Raw genomic sequence first — 19196 nt, 5'->3', positions numbered from 1 at the left:
TTTCTCGAATCGGTCAACCGTTTCTTCTTGGGGTATTTCCATAGGGATATCTGATAGATATAGTTCTCCTGTCTGTTTCTTGATCTCTTTTAAAATGGGTGTTAGTTCTTTAACTATTACAGTTTCTCCAGAAATACTTATTTCTCCAAACTGTAAAGCCGGTGATTTCCCTCTTGGGCGTATTATGTATCCCACGTATCCTTTTCTGTTGATGGAGTAGATTTTTTCTATAATGTCCGGGTTCATGATTGTGAGGGCTATTATTACTATAGATGTATTCGGAACTCTTTCCCTCGGTATATGTCTCATGTCTAATTCCTGAGTACCTTCCTGATATTTGCATTCAATAAAGGACCCTTCTTCAGTCTCAATTCTTCTTGTTTTGAAGAACAGTTCTAGTTTCCTTAATGCATTGTGAGCCTCCGCCATGTTTTCTCGTTTTTTTTCCTTTTGCGCGAATAGTGTTCACTCTATATTTTCTCCTCTTGTTTATCTGTGTAATTTTATGGTCCTATATTAACAAATATCGATTCTGTATTTTTGACAATTATAGTTTTAACATTCCATATTTCAATGCTCTTATGAGCTGTCTTGGTTGTCAACCCTCCAAGCCTTGCTCCCACTTGCTCCAAACTCACGCTGTATAGTCAAATGGTCAAGACGATGCTCCTTTGCGAGTGTTGGCACAGCCTGGTTCCTATCCTAGCTATTAAAGCTAGGAAGGACACAGATGTGGCACCCTTCTACTGATATTTTTTCTTGGGTTACGTGTAGTATTTGCTTTACTCGGTATGTGTGGTGTCTTTAAATTTATTTCCTCTTTTTTTTTTCTTTTTTTTTTAAATTTTAATACTTTCTTTTTTTTGTTTCCTAAAATTTTCTTGTTTGTTTTACTCTCTTACTCTAAGCTATTTATAAAAGGTTGATCTTTGCTCTGTTCATCGAATTCTGTTGTTTGGTTGTGAGTATGTTGTCCCTCCCCGTTTCCCTCAAGTTTAGGCTTTCCTTGAGGGGCGTGGTTGGTCCATGCATACCCGGAACTTGGGTTTGTACTTCCATCCCACTAGACCATTAGGTCCGTGGGGTGGTTTCCCTCCCCTTTTTTATTTTTCCTTTCCGCGAAGTGACTTGATATAGTCAGTTTTGTCCTTGTGTGGTGCTTTGTGTTGTGCTATATTTGTTGTCATGTAGATGGGTTTGTAAAGGACTGTGTTTCAAATTCCATTTCCGAGTTTTCCTATTTCTTAGTGTTCATTTTTTGGTTTATTTTCCAAAGATAAGTTATGTCTGTTTTGTCACTAGTTTTGAGTGCTTCTTGGTTTGCGTGTGTGAGTGCGAACATGGGATCATAAGTTTATTGGGGCATATGTTTGGGGTTTGGATTTTCTTTGCATCATTTCCTCTTCGTCGATTGATATCTTGTGTTTTGGTTGGCTCCCTACTGCCGCGCTTCCAACCTTTGGGGTTGAGCCGGAGTCGCTATTCCCGTCTTGTGCGGCAAGTAAATGCTGAATTAGCCCGGGTTTTCGAGGGTTCCTTTAGTGTGAGCTTCTGCAATGTTCGGGGCTTCCGCTCCTTATACATAGATGTCGATGGTGTTCATCTAAATTCCCGTGGGTGCAGATGGTTGTTAACTCGAATTGTTTCGTCCGTGCAGAGGAACGTTGGAGTAATTGACATTTAGAGTATAAAGAGAGAAAGAAGCAGATTTGACTTGTAGAGATTGTTTGTTGTGTTCATGTGAAATGAAAATGATGATTTGTTTGTTGCGATTTATGTATCTCGCATAATAAATTTGATTTGTGGTGATTTCTGTCTTTTTGTCTTATATAATTAATAGATCTAATTAGTAGATCTATCTCCCTGCTGCCGTATGGCTAGGTATTGTTTATGTTTGGAATTTACCTTTTGCATGGGAGCTTAGTCTCAATATTTGTTTGCATTGTGTTTGTGTAGATTATTTCTGAATAGAGTAAAAATTCCCCCCCCCCCCCGTCGCTTTTTTGCTAGGTATTTTTATTTTTACCTTTTGCATGAGAGTCATTTTATAATTATGTTATATGGTTTGTTGTTTTTTGAATATTAATATACAAAAAACTCCTTGCTGCTTGATGGCTAGGTATTATTTGTACCTTTTGCATGGGAGTTTTTGTTCTTATTTTTGTTTGTCAAAGCTTAGTTACGTATTTTTTTTAAAGTTTTTTCTTATTTGTGTTTCCTGACTTTTCCCTCCATGTTGCTTTTTTGCTAGGTATCTTTTGTGGTACCTTTGGCATGGGGTATTGTGTCTTGTTTCTCATTTGTTGGGCGCCATTTGGCTAGGTATATTTACCTATTTCCTCATGGGGGGTGGGTGGGGGGGTGTTTACTATCTGTTTGGGTCGTTAATTATGGTTTCTCCAACCTGACGGCACCCCGCTGGTGCTTGTCGGTCTTATTACTGTAATGGTGTTTGCCTTGCGGGGATGGTATTATTTAGTAGTATATTTATTGGGGCTATGTTGATTTGGGTTTTAGATGTTAATTTTCTGTGATCCAAGTATTTTTTCGTCTTGTTTCAATGCCAGTAGGATATAATTCATAGTTTCTTGGTAGAGGATTCTGTCTTGTATCCCTTCTGTGTATAATAGATTGTTTTCATTATAAAGTCCATTTGTGGCTATGATTTTTTGTTTTATTTGGTCTCTCTGTGGAGCGAGTGTTTTGCACTCTAGTATTATGTGTTTTTTTGTATCTCTTCCTTCTTTACAGATTGAACAGGAGGGAATTGATTTTATTATTTTCCTCATGTAAGCCTTTTCCCCTGGTAATTTAGGGTCGTAATTTAGTCGTTTAAATCTATTTAAAATATTCGTTATTTTTAAAATTATAGGACTCGGTATCCCTATCCCCCCCCCCCCATTTGTTTTGATTTGTATAGTGTTTCCTTTATAACATAGTGTAATTTAAAGTCCCATATATATTTAATTATTAATTTGTCTATATTATTGAGTATTATATTACTTATGTTGCTAGATTTCATTATATAATTTAAGTTTACGTACATATATGTTTTAGCCACTTGGGCTTGTTCCATTAGACATAACGGCGTGAGAGCCCAGATGTCGACATTCCTTTTTATTTCGCTTTCCATTTTTTACAGTTATCTTTCTTTTCGTTTTTAACAAAGCATACTCCTAGTGCTTTAACTGTATCTTTAAATAAGTGGGCTGGTATGGTTGAGTGCCTACCACGCCAGTTGCCTATTTCTGGTATCTCCGTTTAATCTTGATTTATTTTTGATCCCGATGCTTGTCCAAATTGTTCATATTCCTTTATTAAGTGTTCAAAGGATTTTGGATCATTTAAGAAGTTGGTGCAATCATCTGCATGTTGTAACATTTTCACTTCGCCTTGGATGTTTGGAACTTTTATACCTTTAATTTCCTTGTTTAGTTTTATGCTGATACTTAGCATTTCTATTGCTATTACATATAATAGCATAGATAGTGGGCACCCTTGCCTCACTGATCTTTTAATATCAAATTTTTCTGTCATGGCTCCGTTGTTTTGTACTTTAGATGTTATGTTAGTATACATTATTTTTGTCCATTTCCGGAAGGTTTCTCCGAATCCAAATTTTTCTAAGATGTTTTGTATATAATTGTGTTCTATCCTATCAAAGGCTTTCTCTTGATCAAAAAGTACCATAGCAGCTTTTTGCTCTTTGTCTTGTAAGTAATCTAATATGGTACTAATATTTAGTATATTACTTTGTATATCCCTGTTTTCTGGACCACAAGTTTGATTTATATTAATAATTTCTTCTATTCCCTTTTTTAACCTGTTACCTAATATTTTACTCAATATTTTATAGTTTATATTAAGGAGGGAGATAGGCCTCCAGTTTTTTAAATCCTCCCTATCTCCTTTCCCTTTATATATAAGTATTATTATTCCTTCTTTCATTGTCTCTGACATTTCATTATCTTTTAAAAGAATATTATTATATAACCATTCAAGGATGGGCAACAACTCTCCACAGTAGTTCATAAAGAATTCTGCAGAGAGTCCATCTCCTACCGGTGACTTTCCCTTATTCATGCTTTTGATACTTTCAGCGATTTCCTCCTATGTTATATTTTCGTCACATAGTTCTTTATACTCATTTGTAATTTTTTACATGGAATTTTCCCTAAATACTCATCTATTTTGGTCTCTACTATGTTTTGTGATTTATATAGTTGCGCATAATATTCTTTTATGTACTCCATTATTTTGCCTTTTTCTGTTACAACTGTATCTGTTATTTTTAATTTATCTAATGTTTTATCTCCCCCCATCCTTTTTTACTCCTTTTATACAATCCCTCTGCCTTTTAATATATTCCTGTGAATTTACCCGCCCTTATTTCTCTCCCCCAGTTTCCACTTTATGTATCTCTTCCAATCTGTTTTTTAATTTGGTTTCTAGATCTTTATTGTTTGTTTTTTGAAGTTGGTATCTAATTGCTTCTCTTTCCATTTTGAGTTTTTTACTTTTTATATTACAGTGTTTTATGGCAATTTCCTTAAATTTAACCTTTAATTATTCCTATTCCATTATTATGTCTACATTTTCATTATTTTTAAAATTCTCTATTTCATATTTAATTTCATCTATAAAATTTATATCCTTTAAAATCGAATTATTTAGCATCCATCTCCCTTGTCCCCATTTAATCCTACTTTTTATTTTTAAAGTCATATTTATTAGTTTATGGTCTGATATTTTGAAATCATTTATGTTTGTTTCTTTATATATATTCTCATTATAGTAGGTACATAAGAACTTGTCCAATCTACTACCTTTATTTACTTTATAGTCATAAGTATATTGTTTCCTTAATAAGTTTTGCCTTCTATATACATCTGTTAGTTTATGTTTTTTAATAAAATAATCCATTTCTGGTTTTATCCTTATATCATTTGGCGATAGGTTTCCCTCCCGATCTATGTTTTCACCCACCCAGTTAAAATCACCCCCTATAATTAGATTTCCCATAGTATACTTTTCCATATATTTAGACAAGTGTTCTAAAAATGTTTTCTTTTGTTCCCTATTTGCCGGCATATATATATTTCTAAAATGTATTCCTTCAATTATTATATGTATCATCCTACCTTTAAAAATATTCCCTTCTTCCACTCTTTGCCACTCTAGACCCCGTTTATTTTTAATTAAAATTGCTACACCCCCCTTAACATCTGTACCTTCATGATTACTAGTTAATAACATCCCATCCAAATAACTTTCAACTGTGGTATTATTACCATTTTTAAAACCATTATGTGTTTCCTGAATAAAAAGGACATCATATATTATATCTTTGGGAAATTTAAAGATTTTTTCCCTATTTATACCATTCACATTAATAGACAGGAGCTGCAAGTTTATTCCCTCCATTCCTGTCTCTTACCAGGGTGTTGCATTTTTGTTTCCTTTTACTTATTTATTTGGTTGTTTAGTATTTAGAATTTATACATTATATATTTATTGATGAATTGTTGGGGGGGGGGCACTGGTCTCCCCACCCCCCTCTGACGAATTAAGTGTATTTCCATTCTCTGTGTTGGTTGTAGTTAGTGTTTCCTGTTGGATATTACTTGTTCCTTCTGTTGTATTCGATTGGATTGTTTCAGTTGTCTCCTCTTTGTTTGTTTGTATTGTGTCATTTTCCATTTCCGTTCCTGTTTCATACTCTGACTCTTCTCTTTGTGAGTCTGTTTGTTCATCTTCCTCTTCATTCTTTTCACTCTCCTGGTCCGTTTCCTCTTCTCTTATTTCGTTCTTTGCCGTTTGCTGTCTTGTGTCATTCTTCTTTATCCTTGTTGACGTTCTCTCTTGGGGGGATATGGAGTCGATCTTTCTCTTTTTCCGGTTCCTTTTGGGTAGCGGCGTTGACGTAAGTTGTAGGTTAGTTTCATCTTGCTGGCTGTCTTCCATTTCTAAACTTTCGTATTTGTTTGTCGTGGTTATCCCTTCTTCGTTTTGCAGTGTTGGGACCCTACTCGTCTTGTTGGGGCTTAGGAACCCTTCCCATTCCAATGTTTTGTGCCCTTCTATCTTGGTAATATCTAGTTCTGGGAGTGTTTGGATTCCCTCTTTATCTTTCTCTTCTCTGATTTGCTTTATTAGATGTAATATTGCATTTGTCTGTTCTTGTTGTTGTTGTTGTTGTTGTTGCTGCTGCTGCGGTTGTATATGTGCATGGGCAGCTGCCTTGCTTGCATATGTGCCAATTTTAGGTCCAGGTGGATTGTTGCCCCCTTGGCAGTCTCTTGGTCCATGTCCTGTTTGGTGGCACAATGGGCAGATTCTGTCTTTTTCACTCCCCCTGTACCATGTCTTTAATTTAAACCCAAGGACATAAAAGAAGAGAGGGATCTTTCTTGCGTCTTCCCGGCTGACATACACTAATCTGTTGCCAGATTTAATGGGGGCAAAACCCCATATGGTAGCCATTTTATGGGTTATCACCTTTACTCCCATTTTCTTCTCAATCTTTTCTATCAGCTCCTTACTGTCAACTTCAAGTGGTAATCCCATGACGTGAACTTCCGTTGCTCGGGGTTCAAAGTTCCTTATGAAGGGGGCGGTTTGTGTTATTTTCACAGAGATCCCTTTTATCTGTATTTCTTCTACGTCCAGAAGCTGCATATTTCCCTTTGAGTATAAGACGTATTTATTTATGCCGCCGTTTTGTAAGGCCTCTACCTTCCCTATATCTACACCCATGGTGTGTAGCGCCATTAGTACCTCGGCGGTGTGGTCGCTCCCTCAAAGTCCAGGGTCTGACATCCATCGGGGTGGTTCACTACCATCCTTGTGTCTTCTATGGTGGTTCTAAAATATTTCTTGATTTTTGACCCCCCAGGTCCTGTTTGCATATCCTCCGGGTCTATTGTATTCTCTCTGGCTTGCATACAAGTGTGACACATACTACAGGTCGCATACTACTATCACTAACATCTACGACCGTTGGAACGATATTTATATCAATTAAGGCGGATAATACACCCTATTTGTATGCGAATTGTAGTTATTATTTACTATCAAACTTTATAATATTTAATTTGAGCCTAAGATAATACAATCTTTCAAGAAAAACAAATTTACCTTTGAGAGGTATTTATGTTGAATAGCACTCACTCTGTTCTACTGCACGCTAATCCCAGCCGGGATTATTTGCCTGCAGCAGAATAGATGAGGTAAAGTGTTATTTATGTATAATAAATAAACGAATTCTAAGAGATATTAGTATATAAAAAAAACAAGCTTCTCGCCACACTATCAAACCTTATCCTCACTATTGCTTTGTCCTTGCCATTTTCAGACCATAAAACAACGGACTGTACTTCTCAAGAAGGAGTATAAGAATCTGTTTTGTTCGTGCCATGGCAAGATTTTGAGTAGAAGCAAGTATTTAAAAAGCTCACTTCTTTGCTTCTCAGTTAAACTGCTTCTCAGTAATGGGTTACCCATAGATAAGCGCCACCCACTTTGTTTGGGACAGCGATATCATTAATAATTATAATTTTTAGATATATACGTTGCATTTCTAAATAAAAATGAACTGTTTTTACGCATGTTCCTGAATGTAAAATTCTGCTTGACTTGTAAGTGAATTGTGCACGTCGAGTAGATTTATTTCAGAACTTTCCATAATTTGCATGGAAATGAGTGGTTAGTCGAATATATTAAGAGCTAGTGGATGGTTGATGTTACCTGCCACACCGGTTCAATTATACTTCCCGATAGCAACGAATTTTTATTCTCTGACTTGTTTCACTATATTATATAGGTCTATCTGGCAGTTTCCCTCTCTCTGTCTCTCTGTCTGTCTCTCTCTCTGTCTGTCTGTCTGTCTGTCTGTCTCTCTCTCTCTCTCTCTCTCTCTCTATATATATATATATATATATATATAGATATTAGGATATATATTAGCATATATATTAGCAAAAATGCGACTAAAGGATATATCTAGTGCCACCCAAAACTCAAACAATATTTTCTACTGTTTTTGTAAACAATAAAAGCGTATTAGCCACTTGATACTTATAAATGAGATAGTAATAAGGTTAAAACTTATTTTTAAGTCAACTTTATTTAAAAGGATGCGTATATATTTATATTTGAATTTTTTATATATATTCACGGTACAACCTTTCGACGACATTATGTATATTACGTATATCTTTGTTGATAGCGTGTATGTTTATATCACTAAAATAGATTTAAGGTCATTTGTGATCATCATCGTTCTTAAGTATCGAACCGTTAGCGTAGATAATGAAATACCTTAGCCCCACATATTAGATAGATATTTTGCCCACTTCTAGGTTTAACCTCCGAAGTGATACATTCGAGTGTGATGCGCATGCTTCTCTATAGGACTAGTCAGCTTCCGGACAAGCCGTCTTCTAAAAATTAAACGCGGGTTTGCAGTTACATTACAGAAAGCGCACCGTAATTACTGCAAATGTAGTGCAGGGATTTGTAGACGTAACAGGGATCTAGCATTGTAGACAGTAGGAGGAATATTCCAAAGTATGGAAGAGGTTGGTTGATCATGCAATTTTACTATGTGACTGTTGCTTGTGCTGGAATATTCCGTCCACAACTGATGTTTTAAACTGGGCCAAAATAGCTCACAGTGACTTGCATCATTCTCAGATAGAGTTCATACTGTAGATTAAGGATTGATTGTTTCATTCAATCTACATGCAATTTAGGTGCTGGAGATACTGCAAAATGCCACACCACTATGGGGTTGGGTGGGTGGGGGTCTCTTATCGTTGCTTAGAGCAATTTACCTATAAATAATATCGGGTACAGATAAAATATCCCAGGACAGCACCCACCTCCTACCCGCTAAACATTAAAGATAGGACATAATCCCCCCCCCCATAATTTGATCCCCTTTTAAACTTTGTTTAACCAACACAAATATACATATTTGTAAGTCGCCATTGACCTTTTGATTCTGAAGCTTTGTGTGGACACATAGTCTGATGTTTTATCAATAAAGTATGATGAAATCGCTGACAACACGAAATCACCTTATCGGTACTATAAATGGACACATGGAGTGCAAGCTTGACCCAACCATCCGCTCGATTCGACTTTTCTCACACGTCTTTTATCACTTCAAAATCGCAAGAAGAATGACAAACTACACATATCCATTCAAAAGACAGTAACGTACCAACGCATAACTCTCGGACGACCATCGCATGAATAAAATCCGGCTAATTAACCTTTATTTTCACCATTACGGTCACAAACCCTTTCTAGCAAAACCAATCTACCTCGGGCTGAATAACATCATGAAAGTAATTTCACGAAATAAAATGTTTAACTTGCTTTTCATTTTAGATTGTATCATATGATAATTTTATATAAATTTCCAGAACAGAAATATGTACAAAAGTTCGGATAGTAGAAATAACGGTTGGTGACGTCATCACACTTCAAATATTAAAGCCTAGACGGATGCTGGACCCGGCAGATTTAAAAATACGTTTGATCGACTTTCTAGAAGTTGCCACCTGGTAAGTTCATCTGTTGGTTGTGCTGAGGTGTTTTCATAACAGAAAATAATAGTGAAAAAGAAAATACGATACTTGTAGGAGATATGTACTATTTATTATGATGATGATGATAATGATAGAGAGAGCGAAGCAGCAGTAGGAAAGGAGAAAAGCTGATACTTTATACCACTGATTAACCATTGATGATGATGGTGATGTGTGTGTGTGTGTGTGAGAGAGAGAGAGAGAGACAGAGAGACAGAGACAGAAAGATGAGGAAGGTAACACAAAATACTAAACTTATCAGGATTAAAGTGTATACAATGCGAGGATAGTCTGAACGCTATCAGCAACTATATGTATGTATGTATGTATGTGCAGAGTGAGAGCAGTTTTTTTTACAACGTTTGAAAATAGTAGTAATATAATACTGTAAATAAAATTGTCATGATGCATTCATTATTCTGAGCAAATTCAGCGAATCGATTCATTCCGCATTATTAAATTTCTCTAGTATTAAAAGATAACACAGATTCTGCGCCGTGTTCGGAACGATTTATTTATGCATGTTTACTGCAGGGTAGAAATTGGTAGCATGGGCTACTTCCGTCTGATGGATTTTGCTAGAAAGGGTTTGTGACCGTAATGGTGAGAATAAAAGTTAATTCGCCGGATTGGATTCATGCGATGGTCGTCCGAAAGTTATGCGTTGGCACGTTACTGTCTTTTGAATGGATATATCTAGGGTTTCAGTCTTCTGCGATTTTGAAGCCATAAAAGAGAAAAGTCGAATCGAGCGGATGGCTGGGGAAAGCTTGCACTCCTTGTGTCCATTTATAGCAGCGATAAGGTGATTTCGTGTTGTCAGAGAGTTCATCGTACTTTATTGATAAAACGTCAGATTATACAACGAGTGGTATAACATTGTTTCAGATTACATACTATACGTGTATTTCATTTATATGACATACAAATACATATATTCTCCATTTGAACGGAGTTAGATTGACGAGAGGCAACTGTTTATTGACTTGGTGAATGAATTCACATCCCAGCCGAGTGTGTCTGCTACAAAATGTAGTTCTATCTTTTTGTGCGCATTCAGAACCACCTTTTCATATTGATAAGTTGATTGTGTTCATTCTTGAGAAATCAATATAAGTTACACTAATGATTTCTGCATGAAAATGGGTTTTAATGAAGAAAGTAGAGCACTAGGGTTACAGACACATTGATTCTTGAATTCTGGACGCTCATTGATGCGTTGACGTACAGGCGCAACGAAATCAGCGTGGAATAGAATCTAAGCAAAACGACGAATCAACAAGAGGTAATTAAAATATTTTAATATATTTTAAGTTGATCCAAGTCATTATTCTGCTTTAATTAACATTACTACCGACCCTAAATTTCTCTCTCTCTCTCTCTCTCTCTCTCTCTCTCTCTCTCTCTTTGGTCGGTTTGACTTAACATTTACCATCATTCTTCATAGGTCCAGTGACGTTGTGTTATTACATAAGCGAATATTCTCTATTCTAGTCTTTTCATGGATTTTCACCCTTATCTTGATACGATGGTCAAGGTAGAGACAGAGAGACAGACAGACAGATATGGCGGCCGTTGGATAGTTTCATATTTAATCAATAATAATCGATTTTTAGAACCTTATAATAGGTTTAAGAAGCAACAACAACATCAAAAAGCTTTAAATACATTGCATATGTGTGACCCGTAACCAAGACATTTACCTTACTGTGTCAACGTTGTATCATTGAGTATATAAAATTTTTAGATAAGTCCTAAGGGAAGTGTAAACCTACCGTTATGAAGAACGATATTGTAGGTTACTTGGTGCAATTTCAGTTTGAAGGTTTTTGTATCCAGCCTAATTTTGTGTCTCTCTCACTCCAGATTTCTGCATATATGGTCCCTTGTGCATGATAGGGGAGAGGAAAATTGGAAAAGGAGAGATTGAGATTAAATTGTGTGCCATGTTAAATTCATTTAGGAAACGGGGAATATTATTACTTTTTATCGTTATTTTCATACCTCAATAATGATTAATGAGTGGGAATTTATCGTTGATATATAGGAATAGACCCAACAGCACACAGTTCCAAGTTTCTTTATGTATGTGTATTATTGCACCATGGGCCGATCACATTTTGATATACCAATAGTACTGGTATTGAGTATGAGTTTGTCTTTGAGATTTTGAGATAGATAGGAGAGCTTTAATTTAAAATATACTGTATAATGAGACAAAATAGATGAACAAATTTAATCACAAAAAAGTTGACCAGAGGAAAATACAATGTGAGAGCTTTATTGGCAGTTTGTTTACAAATAATATGTTTGCAGGTTGTTTTCGCAATCAGAGCTGAAGCAGAGAAGAGAAAAGAGAGATGTTAAAAATGCACAGAATTAGGACTGGTACTTTCGATAACTGAATGATGACATACCTTAAAATAAAATACGGATCACAGCAAAGATATTATTGCAAACAAATAAGTCTCATTATCTATCTATACATCACTTTATATATATATATATATATATATATATATATATATATATATATATATATATATATATATATATTACTTAATTCTTTCATATTAGTTTTGCAAAACGTATATTAAATCAATTGTAATTTGTTTCAATCTGATCTAGTTTAATGTAAACTGATGCAACAAAAGTATACGTTCCCTAAATATCTGACATTGTCGAATTGCAAAATTGGAACTCCAACACTTTATTTGAAATGCAAATGTTTCGCTAACCCGCGTCTTTGATTGGGTCCAATCATTACTTGGTAATCATTTCTTGCTCCATATGCAAACACACGTGGACCGCGGAAAGCTACCATCTGCGCAGTATCCTCCAATACGACCATTCCCAAGCTCATATTTACAATGGTTGTGACAGATAGATTCGAACAACGGGCAACCAAAACCTGCCTCAACCGATGGAAGATCTAAAGAAAAAAATGGTTATTTGAATTTAATTTCAGCCATATATGTTTCTGACTGTGGAAATCGTTCACTTCATGTATTCCTTACCATGTATTAACTGAATAACTAGCAAACAAGGTCAGAAGTATATAAATCAAATATGCTAGCAATTGCACTTAAGTCTTAATATCATTCTTGAGAGAACAAAGTAATACTTGTAACGATACTTTGCCTGTTCTGCTAAATGTGTACATCTACCAAGAAACAAATGTCACATTATTTTACACATTACACAGTAGTAGTATGCAAAGATAACAGAAGCTAAGATCTCTTATTCAGCGGGCTTTTCTTGATGGTTTCCAGAGAGGGCAAGTCCAACTACTCAAAGCAATGCATTGACTTTGATGAATGTCAGAGACTGCATGGAAACAATGAAGTCAACACACATCTTTGCTCATTGGTGGATTTTACCTTTGGGCAAATTCACATTACATTTCAAAATGAATGCAAGTTTGGTTCAGCTCACGAATAAATCTATCTGAACACAATGAGAGAGTATCGCTTATTAAAAAGAGGAAATCACCTCTGAGATATTTAAATAAGCTCATAAAACTGCCACGTCTTTTGAATGGAAATGACAATATGATCTTGTGATTCATGTTCCTATTTGTCGGTAAGTTCAAGGTCTTACGATCTTTTCACAACAAAATTTAATCTGAAAAGTGACGAAACTCACAAAAGAAAGCACACCATACTAGAAATATGACAGTGCTATATTTTAAATCTCTCTCTAAAGGTAAAAATTAAAAAAAAAGGTACATACAAATTTTGCAGCATCACCTAACAAGTCACGTTTAATTGCTTTCATATAAAGAAATTCAAATGTTCTAATTTATAATACTTTTATCATGTTAGTGGGTACAGTAGTAGCATTAGACTCTGTTAAGAACTGCGAGGATACCATAAATAGAAAATAATCAGTGCGACCGGATAAATCGGATGGATTGTAGTATTTGATTAGTAAGTACAAATTATTATGTTCGCGATTATGAAAAAATAATAAGTTCTGCTTTTAATGTTGTCGTTTTGAACAAGCCACCCTTCAAGTGACTGGAATGTTTAAAGTATACCAATTTCACTCAGATCTTTGACAGCCAAAGCATAATCACGAAAGATATTTCAACATTAAGTAAGCATATATACGCAAGTAAACTAGAAAATGGTTTTGTGTATTTGTGTAAGCAATAAGTGATCACTTTCCTTATGTATCACTACATATGTGATAAAACTTACTATTAACCAACAGCATAGAATAATATACAAAGATTTTTTGCGATCGTCCTGATGACAATTTACTCATTTGATGGATGTGATGCCTTGTAAAACTACTTTAAAAAGATAGATAAGAACGCTCATTTAAATGCATGTTTCATACGTTTATCATCATATTAGACAAGAATTATCATTGTACAACAGCGTTAAACATGAGCGTGAGCATACATCGATTTCAAAGAGATAGACAAAAAGGGTTATACGAAATATCTTCCAAATAATTAAGTACTGGGAAAACTATAATGAATGGAAAAGCATATATAGAAGCCTAATTCATCAAGCCGAAACAAGCTCTTATAATCAAGCTTTTATGAGCGCGAAACAACAAACCCACGTCATGGCAATATCTAAATCATGGGAAGCTCAACCATAAGTACATATAAAACTGCAGACTTTTTCAACCATTATTTCAAAAAATTATACAAAGGAGAACAACGAGAATTCCTTAATTATGTAAATTCTAAACTTTAAATAAAACCTTTCAATAATTAATGATGGTAGTTATTATGCATAGTGTATTCTTAACATCCGCTGAACTTAAATGCAACAGGTCCAATGGTCCCTAAAATTGCTGCACCTGTAATGTTCTGATCTATATTTATTCCTTCATTATAGTGTCCAGTATATTGATTCCTTCATTATAGTGTCCAGTCTGGTGTTTTTCAACACCAAGTGAAGCGAGCAAAAGTAACCTCCAATACATACAAATTGGACATAGGTACATAAAGACCAGCTTTATTGTACCTGCATGATGTAAGCCAATATCACTCTTTCACAAGGAAGAACCAGACTGTTGCAATAGGCATTTACGATAAACAGCTTTAACTAATATCAGGTAATGTTGGCTCAAGGAAAGAAACAAGAAGATCTTAGCAAGTGTAATATTTTTTAAATTTTGGAAATACCTTTGATAGTAGAATGTTCTACTATCGAAGTTAAAATGTTATAAATTTCTTACTAATGTAATAAGCATTTTTTGCACACTCTGCATGCTACATGACGCAAAGTGTGAGTATCGGAAATTGACTATTACAATCTAGATCCATTAAAAATAAGCATGGTTATTTTAGGCTCATTGCTTTTTGTCTTATGTTCATAAACGATCATGCACTTTGGGTAGAGCACACAAGAACATAACTTATTCGCAGATAATACTACAGTCACAACTTTAGGTGGTGGCGTACTTACTGTTGAAGCTTTGCTACACTCCAACATAAGAAATATTGAAATATTGCCAAGCCAAAATAAAATGGTTATAATTACAACGAAAATGAAATGTTTGGTAATACCCTAATCTAAGAGGCGTTGCACTCTTAATAATTTGTTAATTTGGAAATAAATGGTCAACTCATTGCCAATGTTAAGGAAGAAGATCTGTTAGGTATTCTTTGAAAGTAATTTGAGGTGGGGTAAACATAATGATTCTGCCTGTAGATATCCAACAAGTCACAAATTAAGAAAATATCAACCCTTGCTAACCATAATATTATACTACAGTGTCTTCATATAACTGAGTATTGAATATTGTTTGCCAATATGGGGAATCTGTCCTGATGAGTCGGTTAGAAAGAGTAAACAAGATAAATAGTAAAGTCTCTTGCATAATCTTGATCCTCCACTTGACACTCCATCTTTTCCACTCAACGAGATCGGTTCAAATAAGTGACAGCATACACTTTTAAAAAGCGGTACCTTTCTACAGTGTGTACATTCCAATGCACCTGAATATACGGATGGGAATGATTTATTCTGACTTTTGTGAACTTATAGCCTATTTTTCAACATTTATCGGAATACAATACGTTTAAAGAAATATAACAGAAATATTTGATCGGAAATCATGGGACCTATGCTTTACGGTCAACCTTAAAATGGCAATGTGAAAATTCCAAAACTAATTACTGAAAAAATGAAGATGCGGTATTATATATTCTATAGGAAAAATGTGGAATGTTTTTAATTATGTTAACGACGTTTTTGAAAATTTTAAATGAAAGATTTTTAATAATTGCTATAATTAATTATGTATTTCCGTAAAATTCCATTTATTTCTCGACTTTCTTCTTTTCTGCATGCTGACCTACATTTATGTGTAAACTGATGCATTGATATAGCAATTAATTGCTGGCGTGTTAAATAGTGTTATTATTTGTTTCACTACATGTCTGTTCTAAGTATGGTAGATGGGTGTAGATTGCTAGACACTAGCTGTGAGGTATAAGGGATACAGAAACATTTGCGTTCTAACTGAGCTACCCTAGTAAATAAAGAACATTTATCAGTGTTGTGCACCATGAAACCTTTTGCACCACTATATACCGTAATGTTTCTGAACATACCGTGATGAGTACCACGATTATTTTTCAAATATCTGCCATTTAATTTTTGGGGCGATGGAGGGCGGGGGAGTGAGGAGAGCTTGGAAGTTTCTTTTTAAAATCCGGCTCTAAACTAGCTTAAAATGGTATTTATTACTTAAAGAAAAAGTAAAAAATAGTATCTAGTTATTTTGAGGTAAAATAAAATAAAAATATCCAACCCGACCCTACCAACTCCCAATCAATCAGCCAGAGCTACATGGTCAGTATCTTATTGATTTATGGATCTCCTAATTACATTTTAGTTGTTGCGTAAAATTGTCATCTAAACACGGTGACTAAATGGGAAGATTCAACTTACAGTATAATCGACACCCTGTAAAATGCATTGTGTTGACATTGGAGAGTTTGCTGATCCATAAGAGATGTATGACATTGACGTGTATAATCTCCTAGCCACAATATATATAATCGACAGGGAAACTGTCAGGAACCGGGAACTATAACTGTAAACATAATACCAACATAATGATTCACGAAAGGAGAAAATATTTAGTGGAATAAAGAAATTAGTAATATTCGTAACGTAAACAACTACTCTCCTGAAAATTTTAGAATAATTATTGGTACTACAATGGAATTTATGAATTTAATAGATTAACATACGTTAACAAATAAATCATAAAGGACATTTTATTTTAAATTCGTAACGTTTCCAAAAGTTGGACGTGGCCTCAATTTCGTTCATAGCATCCCTTTCTTCTGCTTTGTGTGCATGAAGGACGCATGTCAATCATGTGACTAAAGGTTAATAAATATAATTATTTTTAGAACAATCGATCTTAGTTTGTGGAAAATACGTGTATTGTACAAACTGCAATATTTTTGGAATTATTTTCTCAGAACGCCCGACGATATTAACATAGCAATGAAAAACTATTAGATTATTACATCTGACATGATGACCTCAAAGTCAGACGTTTCGATCAGTGACATCACTATTGAATGGAGATAATACATATGTTACAAAAACAACAAAAGCGGCGAAACTACTACTACTACCTCTGTTACTACTACTACCAACAGTACTAGTACTACTAATAATGATATTGTATAGACAATATTTCTAAAACGTATCATAATATTGTATACTTAAAACGATTGAAAATACCTTCTGATACAACAAACAGGAACAGCATCGATCCAAATGGGAACTATCAAATTAAAAGTGAAAAGAAGGAAAACGGCTGTAATTTTCTAAAACCTACCTTTAGTAAGGAGTGAAAAAAATACAATATAAACTGAAATCTGGTAAGGAGTGTAAATCTCCCCTTACACCATAAACTGGTAAACATACCCTTTGCGGCAATCATAAGAACCAGAATTATCATCGTCAATGTCATCTTTGCTGCTGAAAGTTCCACGCTGAACTATTTTGGTACGGTCTATGACTTGTATTATATAGCACTGGCATTCTATAGAATATATTCTGAAAGGTTATCAGTGACGTTCACGTTTCTTTCTGCGTGGATTGATGTACACAGATGGCACCATAAATGGTGTTAAGACTTCCTCCACATAAGGATTCAGTCAATATTTGGCAGCCAGTTGTCATGGATAGTGAAGAACGTGCAGTTGTGTCGTAAGCGCAACTTTTTCAAGGTCAATTAATTCTGCTGGGCGTACTGAATCAATATGTAAGAAGGTGTAATGTACACATGAAAAGGTTTAGTTATCAGGTTTCGCCTTGCATGCGCTGTCTTAGAGCATAATGCAAACTATTTTAAAATTGATTTTAAAGCATGAATAATTTCTGAGATGTTGACGTATATAAGTGGAATAAATTTAATTTGATGAAAGGGTATTGTCCACCACAAGATACATAATACATCAAATATTTCTAAAAGCACCGCCATTGCCATTTCACATCACAACATTATATGCATATCCTGCTCAATGAATGATTTTAATGTTAGACCGTTAGGCACCCATGATTGCTTTCATACCTGTATAGCATGTAAGTTAGCTTTCATGTACGATAACTGCATATAAAAATAACAAAAACAGAATAGCCAACGGTCTCTGATAAGCTCATGTGAAAGAATAAAACTTCTCATTGAAATTAATTACCCAAATTACCCAAATAAATCTTCAAATCAAAAATAAAAACAAAATATACTTCAGATAGATACTTAACAATTTCCTCAGAAAAAGTACGTGACCAAACATAATAGAATATTCAAGACGTTTTCGGTTTATATCTTAAATGAAATTGTCATAAACTGTCATAAATTTGTATGTGTTAGAGCGCTTACGGACAATGCGTCAGTAAGTTGTAATAATCACGGGTCAAGTTTTCGGCAACTTTGTACCAAGCCGTTTGATCTTGTTCTTTGTTAATTCTAGGGGTACACTGTGTTGTCTTCACAACAAGCAAAACTATTGTATTTATTGTTTATGGAATTCATAAATGAAGCATTGTACGGGCAACGTTTGTCTTCATTTATGAATGCGATATAACAGTCATAATGACAGGGATTAATAAATTGCTGAGACATTGCCTCATACATTCCAAAGAATTTGATTTAGTAATATAATTAATCACATAAATAATAAAATTGTAAATGAATAAGCATATTGAATTTTAATAGTGTTTGTTACTCTAAAACAGAACGAGACTTTAGTTGCATTTATATTGTAATTGTTTTAGTTTTGTTACTTTGATCTATTATACTGAGGTTTCAACTAACTCTCAAACATTCCACTGAGTTCCATAAAACTACCCTGATTATATCTCTTGTGCATATTGTGATTTCACACGAGTACAAATTATCGGGATTACTGCAACATTGTGCGACCGGGTTTATTACCAGGTCTCTGTTTCTGAAATGTGTATAAATACTAACGCTCTTGGAAGAGTTATCTATGCCGCAGTGAAGTGAATTACAATGCATTTTTTGTATGTATCTATAAACATTTCCTCAGCGTTTGTTAAATAATTATCTGACTGGCTAAGAGAATATTGGTTTAAACGTAAACAT

General features: G+C 34.6%; 1 long non-coding RNA gene across 1 annotated transcript; it reads right to left on the bottom strand.

Moving 5' to 3' along the window:
- Positions 1–11861: 11861 nt before the first annotated feature.
- Positions 11862–17640, bottom strand: LOC149779314 (uncharacterized). Its single transcript, XR_016415391.1, has 3 exons — positions 17513–17640; positions 12335–12528; positions 11862–11931 (listed from the first exon to the last, which is right to left on the bottom strand). It is a non-coding gene; the product is annotated as an uncharacterized LOC149779314 (long non-coding RNA).
- Positions 17641–19196: the final 1556 nt, after the last annotated feature.

The sequence above is a fragment of the Sinohyriopsis cumingii genome, chromosome 17, assembly GCF_028554795.1.
Source record: "Sinohyriopsis cumingii isolate HCF-2022 chromosome 17, ASM2855479v2, whole genome shotgun sequence".
In the NCBI taxonomy this organism is placed as follows: domain Eukaryota; kingdom Metazoa; phylum Mollusca; class Bivalvia; order Unionida; family Unionidae; genus Sinohyriopsis; species Sinohyriopsis cumingii.
The sequence above is the reverse complement of the archived record's forward strand: the minus strand, read 5'-3'. Positions and strand labels throughout refer to the sequence as shown.